Source organism: Arachis hypogaea, chromosome 15 (assembly GCF_003086295.3).
Source record: "Arachis hypogaea cultivar Tifrunner chromosome 15, arahy.Tifrunner.gnm2.J5K5, whole genome shotgun sequence".
Lineage (NCBI taxonomy): Eukaryota > Viridiplantae > Streptophyta > Magnoliopsida > Fabales > Fabaceae > Arachis > Arachis hypogaea.
The window spans coordinates 74,330,720-74,339,729 of record NC_092050.1 but is presented as its reverse complement, the minus strand read 5'-3'; the positions used below and the strand labels follow the sequence as shown (position 1 = coordinate 74,339,729).

At 33.8% G+C, this 9,010-nt stretch overlaps 1 long non-coding RNA gene and 1 other non-coding gene across 2 annotated transcripts; one reads left to right on the top strand and one right to left on the bottom strand.

Annotated features, from left to right (window-relative positions):
• The first annotated feature begins 775 nt into the window (after window positions 1-775).
• Window positions 776-881, top strand: LOC112753578 (small nucleolar RNA R71). Its single transcript, XR_003177959.1, has one exon. It is a non-coding gene; the product is annotated as a small nucleolar RNA R71 (small nucleolar RNA).
• A 5,310-nt stretch (window positions 882-6,191) lies between these two features.
• Window positions 6,192-8,120, bottom strand: LOC112750298 (uncharacterized). The gene is made up of 2 exons (XR_003175633.3): window positions 7,644-8,120; window positions 6,192-6,687 (listed from the first exon to the last, which is right to left on the bottom strand). It is a non-coding gene; the product is annotated as an uncharacterized lncRNA (long non-coding RNA).
• Window positions 8,121-9,010: the final 890 nt, after the last annotated feature.

The window sequence follows — 9,010 nt, the reverse complement described above, 5'->3', positions numbered from 1 at the left end:
CACTGTATCACCTGGAAATGTACTTGCAGACCTCTCAGGTATTTGCTTGCTTAGTTAGCCCATTTGCACTTCCAGGTTTCTAATAGAGGCTCTGGTTTCCTGCATGAAACTCCTTATCATCTCCCAATTAGAATATTCTTGGGATTTAGAATTTGCCTGCTGAGGTGGTTGTTACTGTTGAGACTGAAATTGGCGGTTATTGTAATTGTTCTATTGGAAACCTCCCTGAGAACTATTGTTGAAGTTCTGAGGTCTCTGAGGTTGGTCCCTCCATCCAAAATTTGGGTGATTTCTCCACCCCTGATTGTATGTCTTAGAATATGGATCATTGTTGGGATTCCTAGGACCACTCCCCATGTAATTGACCTGTTCAGAAGAGGGTTGAGCATAATCATAATTATCATTTTGCACAAAGTTACCTGTCATGTTATAAGAGATCTCTTGAGATGGATTTTGTGTGTTGATAGCTGAGACTTGCATGCCACCCATCTATTGAGTAAGTAAATTTAATTGCTGAGATATAAGCTTATTCTGAGCAAGAAGAGCATTAACAGCTTCTACTTCCAACACGCCTCTTTTCTGAGAGGTCTCAGAGTTCACAGGATTCCTGTTAGATGAGTATAAATATTGGTTGCTTGAAACCAATTCAATAAGCTCAATAGTCTCCTCTGGTGTCTTCTTCTTATGCAGTGAACCGCCTGCAGAGGTATCTAAGCTCATCTTGGACATCTCACCCAAGCCTTCATAAAAGATATCCAGTTGGGTCCATTTGGAGAACATGTCTGGAGGGCATTGCCTAGTCAGTAGCTTGTATCTCTCCCAGGCTTCATAAAGAGTTTCACCTTTTTTCTGCCTGAAAGTCTGAACCTCCAACCTAAGCTTAGTCAGCTTCTTTGGTGGGAAAAACTTAGTAAGAAACTCAGTACCAACCTTTTCCCAAGTATTCAAACTCTCCTTGGATTGGGAATCTAGCAATAGCTTTGCTTTATCCCTCAGAGCAAACGGGAAGAGCATGAGTCTGTACACCTCTGGGTTCACTCCATTTGTCTTCACAATATCACATATCTGCAGAAAATCATATATAAACTGATTTGGATCTTCATGAGGAAGTCCATGATATTGGCAGTTTTGTTGCACCAAGGTGACCAATTGTGGTTTCAACTCAAAGTTGTTTGCAGCTATAGGAGGCACCACAATACTTTTTTCATAGAGATCCGCAGTAGGGGCAGAATAAGAGCCAAGCACTCTCTTTTGTTAATCATCCCCATTCGGATTTTCCACATTGGCATTAATAGCATTATTATTATCCATAGTGGACTCCACAGCCTTGTAAAGTCTTGCTTGTTGCAAACGTCGCCTGAAAGTCCTTTCAGGTTCAGAATCAAAGTTTAAGAGAGGTTCCTTGTCTTTGTTTCTGCGCATAAACAAACAAAAGACAAGAGAAAAAAAATGGAACTCTCTACGTCATAGTGCAGAGAATTCCCAGCGAGGTAACATGAGTAAAGAGATAAAAATATTGAATAAAACAAGCACTAAAATTCAAAATTACTATTAAAATTAAGACTAATTTTTTTAAAAAATTATTAGATAAATTAAATAAGAAAAATTAAAATAAGACTAATTAGGGAACACCAAATTTAATTTCAAAAATTAAGAAAAAATAATATAAGATGCAATTTTATTTTTTTATTTTTTATTTTATTTATTTTTTTTAAATTAAAAACAAAAATAAAATAAAACTAATAGAATATAAAAATTAAAAAAAATAACGAAAAAGAAAAAAAAGTAAAACGAAGAAAAAAAATGAAAATGAAAAAAAAATAAAATAAAATAAAAAACCTGACGAGATTTAAATAAAAAAAATTTCTAAAAGGAAAAAAAAGAAAACAGGGGACAGGGGAATGGGAACGAAAGAGAAGAAAAAAAAAGAAAAATAAAATAAAAATAAAAGAAATAAAAGAAATGAAAAATAAAAATTAGTAATAATAATAATAATAAAAAAATTAATTAAAAGAAAAATTATCTAATCTAAGCAATCAAACAACGAATAGTTGTCAATCACAATCAATCCCCGACAACGGCGCTAAAAATTTGGTGCGGTAATTTACAACCACAAACTAACCGACAAGTGCACCGGGTTGTACCAAGTAATACATAAGGTGAGTGAGGGTCGATCCCACGAGGATTGAAGGACTAAGCAACAATGGTTACTTGATTTACTTAGTTAGACAAACAGAAAAGAGTGTTTGAATATTCAAAGAGCATTAAACAGAAGACATGGAAATAATTAATTTGGGAATAAAATATGGAGAAGACAGTTAAGGTTTCAGAGTTATCTATTTTTTCCGGATTAACTTTTCTTACTAACTATTTTAATCATGTAGAATTTAATTTATGGCAAACTATATGTGACTAGACCCTAATTCCTTAGACCTTTCTAGTCTCCTCTAAAATTCATCCACAGCCAATTTCTTGGTCTATTAATTCCAATTAGAGTGTGATGATCAGATTCCAGTTTATATGCTACAAAAACTCTAATTACCCAAAAATAAAAGGATTATATGTCACGTACCCCGTTAAATCTAGATAATTAAAATTTAGAAGAATATGTTTTCAAGCTGTTGTTTAAGTAAAGAGCTTTTCCAAGTAATACAAGAACTCAAATAGAAAGAGGGTCATACTTCCGTTCCACCCAAATTCATAAAATAAAGAGCGAAAATAATTCTTAAATTATAAATCCATATATGAATTAAAATAGAAAAAGTAATAAAATCAATTCATATAAATAGACAGAGCTCCTAACCTTAACAGTGGAGGTTTAGTTGCTCATAATTCAGAGTAGAAAACTAGGATTGTAAATTGGAATGGAATAATGTTGTGGTTGGGATCCTTTTATATCTAGTCCTCATAATTTAAAATCTATTATATAAAACTAAAATAATATCTTTTCTCTCAAAAGATAATATTTGAATTTAAATTTGAATTAATTAACAGGTCTTCAGTTGATAGGTGGGGACCACTTGTTTTGTCCATTTTGCAGCTTCTAATCTGTATTTTCTGGGTTGGAAACTGGGTCAAAACAGCCCAGAAATCGCCCCCAACATTTTTCTGCGTTTTCTGCACGTGGCGCATGTCACGCGTACGCGTCAGTCACACGTACGCGTCGCTGGTCTTCTTCGCAAGTCACGCGGACGCGTCAGGTACGCGCACGCGTCGATGAGCAAATCTTCAAATCACGCGTACGCATCAGTCACGCACATGCGTCGCTCCTCGCTGCCATCTCTTTCGATTCTTGTACTGCAGAAACTCCATCAAATCCAGCCGAAAGCTACCTAAAATAAACAAAATTGCAAAGGACTCAAAGTAGTATTCATATTGGCTAAAAGATAATTAATTCTTTATTAAACTCAACAAATTAGATGCAAATTCACTAGGAAAAGATAGGAAAGATGCTCACGCATCACCGTCGCCGGCAAGTTTCGAAGAGAGAGAGTGCATGAGGATGAGGAGAAACTGGGATCGTCGATGTCGCCACCACTGCTGAGGGCCAGCCACCGCACCGAGTTTCTGCTGCCGTTAGGTCTGCTGTCTGGTCACCGGGTGTTGCGCGAGTGTAGCCGGAATCACTGCCGGAGCTACCGCCGCTTCGTTCTTGGTTTCTTTCTTTGTACGGTAAGTTTCTTTGCTTCGAAATCCCTTTTTATGGCTATTTCGATATATGTCGCTGAGATTTTGTGGTGTTAATTGCTATAAGATTGAGTTTCGGTTTATTATATGTTGCGATTAGAGTTGCTGTAGTTACTGTGAAAGTGGTTTGGAGTTGAGGTTGCAGCTGCCGAGGTTACAGGCCAAGAAGAAGGGACGCGCTCTATAGCTTTTGAGTTTCGACGAATTGAGGTAGGGGTGTTTTCTTAAATTCACCTTACTTTCAAGAGTTGTTATAAATCGATAATAATATGAAAAATGGATTTTATGATTACATGAGTTTTATGGTTAAATTGAACTATTTTGAATAGATGTGATTATTTATCTTATTGATTTATTGAATTATTGAGGATGCTGGTTATTCTTATTTGTTGATTTAGTTTTGTTGAGTTGGTTATTGTTGGACTGGTTTCTTGATTTTGTTTTCTGAATTATGTTAGAATGATTTGAGAAGTTTGGAGTTGATTTTGGTTGATTTATCGAAAATGATTATGAGAATTTGATATAAATTGAGATATGAAAATGATTTGATCATGTAAGCGGTTTGATTTTTTAATTGGTTCGATTTATTGGAAGCGATTTGAAAAAAGTTTGAGAAATGGTTTTGATGGGACCTGAGAAGGGTGGCAAAGTTCGAGTTTTAGGGGAGGTGCTGCCGAAATTTTTAGAAGAATTTTGAGAAATTTTATTTTGGTTAATTTGGATTGAAGAATTGTTTTATTTAATTTTGATTTATTTAAGAAAAGAATGAATTATGTTTGAGTTTAAATGATTTAGTTTTTAAATGAGATTAATTGTCGCTTCTCTAAAGTCTAGAGGCTTTGCCGAGGAATTTAACTAATAAATGATTTTTCTTTATCTTTTGAAAAGAGTTTAAATTCAAAAATGGTTGAAGTTAGCTAGAGGAATATGAGAATGATATTGAGAAATAGATTTAAAAATTAAATTGAATTTGATTAAGAGTTGAGACCTCAGGTAAGAGGCAGTGGCATTTTCCACTTACTCCAAGAAAGAGATGAAGAAGAAGAATGATGAAAACTGAGTTTGATTATAAATTTGAATGAGTATGATAAATGAGACATGGTTGAGGTTGATTGATGACAAGAATGTCCGTGTTTTTTCTCTGATTGTAAGGGTGACAGGGCACCTATTCCCTCTAATGGTAACGAGGCACATAATCCCTCTAATGGTGACAGGGCACGTATTCCCTCTAATGGTATTAATGGGCAACAGAGAGACAGTGTCCGGGTTAGCTAACAGACATATCGGCTTTGGCTATATAACCGACGAATGAGCTCATTAGCCGTAAGATAGGCATGCATCATATGCATTTGCATGCTTTGGTTGAGTTTGAATTTGTTTTGGGTTGCCTAATTGTTTAACTGTTATCTGAGCTACTTGTTGTGTTTTTCTTGTCTATTTTGCCTGTGCTTGCTCTAGTGTGGTACTTTTGAGATTGAGTTTTGGTGCTAAAATGATGATAAGTACTGATTGATTGCATGAATAGGCCGAAGGCCGAGTTGATTGATTTAATTTGGGCCAGAGGCCAGGATTGGTTAGTTCAGAGGTAAGTTTGTTTAAAATGGTTTCTTAGTAAGAGGTGAAATGTATGGAGTGCTGTTTTTATGCGACTTTTACTAGAAAAATATATAAGTTTTAAAATTTGGATAATGAACTGACGTTGACATTCACTACAACTGAAAACAGTTTTATTTAAAATATCTTCTTATAATAATTCTTTAAAATCCTCTACTGAGAACCAACGAGGACGATATTCTCACCCCCTACAGTTTTATCTTTTCAGGACGGACGAAGAAGCTTGCAGAGTTTTAGTTAAGTACTTAGATTTGCTGTTTCTATTTGTTTACACATGTTATAGATTTTTTCCTCGCCCTTATTATTATAATATTGTAAGAGAGATAGGGATTGTATGTTTTATATGTATATTATTTTCATAAGCTACTTATGTAATAAATTTTGTATATATGAACATGTTTGTTTGATTTTAAGTAAAAGTATTTTTCCGATTTTTCAAAGAAAACAATGATACGTTTTCGAGTTAAGGGCTTCTATTTTAGGTTTAATTACTCTACATGTCCCTATAGTTTTACTGAATTTTCAATTAGGTCTCTATATTTTTTTTCTTTTTAATTAAGTCCCTATACATTAATTTTTTTTTTCAATTTAGTCCCTATTAACGTTAAACGTCAAAAAAACGTTAGTGAATTGTAAAATTACTTGTATACCCTTAAGGACCCAATTGAAAAGAAAAAAAAAGTATAGGGACCTAATTGAAAATTTAATAAAACTATAAATATTTAATGATAGATATTCCTATAATCTCTTCTATTTTGTCACTATCATTCTTTTGCTTATTTATTATATACAAATTATACTAGAAATACCTTCTCTTTTTTTTTTACTTCCAAAACACCTTATCTTAATAACATACAAAAAAAAAAAGAATGGATAAAATGAAACAGAAATAGTAGTAATAAGTATATATAAAATTCAGTTTCCATCATTCAAGTATTCATTATGATCTTGTAACATTTTACATTTGTGTGGATTCATAGAATATAGTTTGTGTCTTTATCACATCATGGTACACTTTAAAAAATCACAAGGCTATGTAATTTGTGTTATTGAAATTTGAAATCTAAAAACAAAAATCATAGAAAACCATAAGGCTATGTAATTTGTGTTATTACAGCCTCCTACTCTCTGAACCAGCATAGGGATCAACAATAACATTGATAACAGCCGATTTCCAAGCCAAGAAGAATTCTGAAAGAGCAGACTTGTGTTCATTAGGTGTCCCAACAAGATAACCATTTCCACCAAAAGCTTCAATCAAATCATGGTAGCTTACTTTCAGAACAAAGAAGTTGGAGCAGGATCATCTTTGTAAAGTCCATTCATCTCTTCGGAGATTCTCCGGTCACACAGTCAAACGTAATGAATTCATCAAATAGTCATAACCTGCCATTTAATACAGAAATATAAATGATCAAACATATTTCAAAAAGAGGAGCACCTTCTCTTGAAGTAGCAACAGAACCAACATCATAATCCACAACCTCAAAACCATAAAAATCAATCCACAAAACTGCATGAACCAAAACAAGAGGCATGCTACAAGCCAAAGTCACGGTAAGATGAAGAGTTTAAGGGAGAGGTTGCTATTTGTGTAGTTCCATAATTTGTTATTTCTGTGACATTAAGAAAAATTTGTTCTAAGCTTAGTGTGCTACAGAAAGTGGCTTGTGAATATATATAAAATTTGGATCAATATATATATACCAAGTAAGTGATAGGGGAGTATGATCAAGTCTAAGAGAAAAAGCATATCGAAGATTTTTTATCCAAAGACTTGGATAAAGTATTGCAAACCAGCATTATGACAACAACAACAATCACCAATAAACAAATTTCATAATCAACAATAAACAAACTTTATAATCTAAATCTCCAAAAATAATGAATATTTTGTTGCAAATTCACAAAATTTGTAATAGTTCTTTAATCATGATCCAATCCAAACCTAATCAAAGAGACAGTGATATATAACCAAGAGCACAATCAGTATTACTTCCTAAATGAACAACATCGGTCATATTAATTCAACACATCATGTTACTCACAAGATCCCATTAAATACAATAAAAAACACAATTATTTCCCATAATTATCGGTCTATGAAATATTAAAAATAAATAATTTGGTATCACAGAAGCGAAATGCTTCAGCTTCCAGACAAATGAAACAATGAAACATCAAAATCGTTCCTTCGAGAAACCTAACAACAACAAAGCATCAAAATTCAAACAAAAAAATACTTCCAAATTCCAATCAAACTATTATCATTAATTTATTATATTCAATCAATTTTAAAATTAAAAAATTAAATAAAAAAAGAGGTGAGAAACGGAACTGACACTCCTCCGACGACTCCACTAGCGAGAAGGGACTTGCAGATGGTGGTGAAGGTGTAGGAAAGAGCAGCGGCGGCAGTGACGACGCCTTCACGACTAGCGAGCTTAGCTTCCTCGGCCAGAGTAACGATCTTTGTGACTGCAGATTCACCGCTCTTCACATCTTCCGAAGCCATACACAGAAAGGATCGATTCTCTCTCTCTTTCTCTCTCTCTGTGTCTCTCTCTCAGTCTCCGGTGAATGCGATGGATCGGCGGCGTCGAAGGTTGGTAGCCGAACGATAAAGTCAGCGAGAGAGAAAGAACGAGTGAGTGAGTAAGCTCACAACAATTGCACAAGTTTTCCATAAATTTTCTTTTTTTTCCGTTGATTTTAATCAGATCTGCGAAGGGGATGAGAGAGTAGGAGCCTAGGAGGTGAGAAGGGGATCAGAGGCAGGGGATGGGGTTTCTAAATTAAAAAATGTTAAGGACATTTTTTGAATTTAAAAATTATTGAAGTGTTTTAGATTAAATTTTTTATTTTTAATTTTAGAATATTTCTTTTTTAATAGAATATTTTGTTATCTTAGACTTTTTTTCTAACGGTAGGAACTTGATTAAAAAAATTAAATAATTTAAGGATCCAATTAAAAAAAAAATATAGGGATCTAACTGAAAATTTGGTGAAATTATAGGGACTTGCAGAGTAATTAAACCTCTATTTTATTATTAAGTATATGAAAAGTTGTCGTAATACTTCTTGCTATTAGACTAGCACAGCTGGAAACGTGAAGTTCTGATAGTGAGGGTGTTATAAGGCTAGAGTTAGAGAAGAAGGAAACCACTAAACCCAAGCTATATTCACACCAAATTGTTCATTAAAATCGAAGAATACATCCTCACTTCTTAGGAGATTCATCAAGAAAGCTAAGCTCAAACTCTCATCATCTTCTTCTCTTCCCCAATTAGACCATATGCTTTTTCTTGGAGGCCTTACGTTTTTTTCTTTTTTCTTAGGCTAGTTCATCTTTAAGAGCTTCAACAAAAACATCCAAGGCATCCATAAACTAAGCTCAAAGAGGATAAGGAATCTCTCCCTTTCTTCATGAACATGGTTCGGTCTTATGGCCTAGCTAGTGATTAAATTTGTCTTAATGATGATTTAAGAGATCTTGTGATTTCAAGAATCTAAAGAAGTGATTTGGGAGATTTAGCAAGAAAGATAAGGGTTAGGTTTAGTTAGAAACCTCATGTTTGTGTTTACATATATATGTTGATTTCTATGATGTTTGATGATGATTGATATTCATGAATGGTTATGATGATGCTTGGATGATGTTTGTTTTCTTGAAGAGATATATGAATGTGTGACATGAAACTTTTGATGA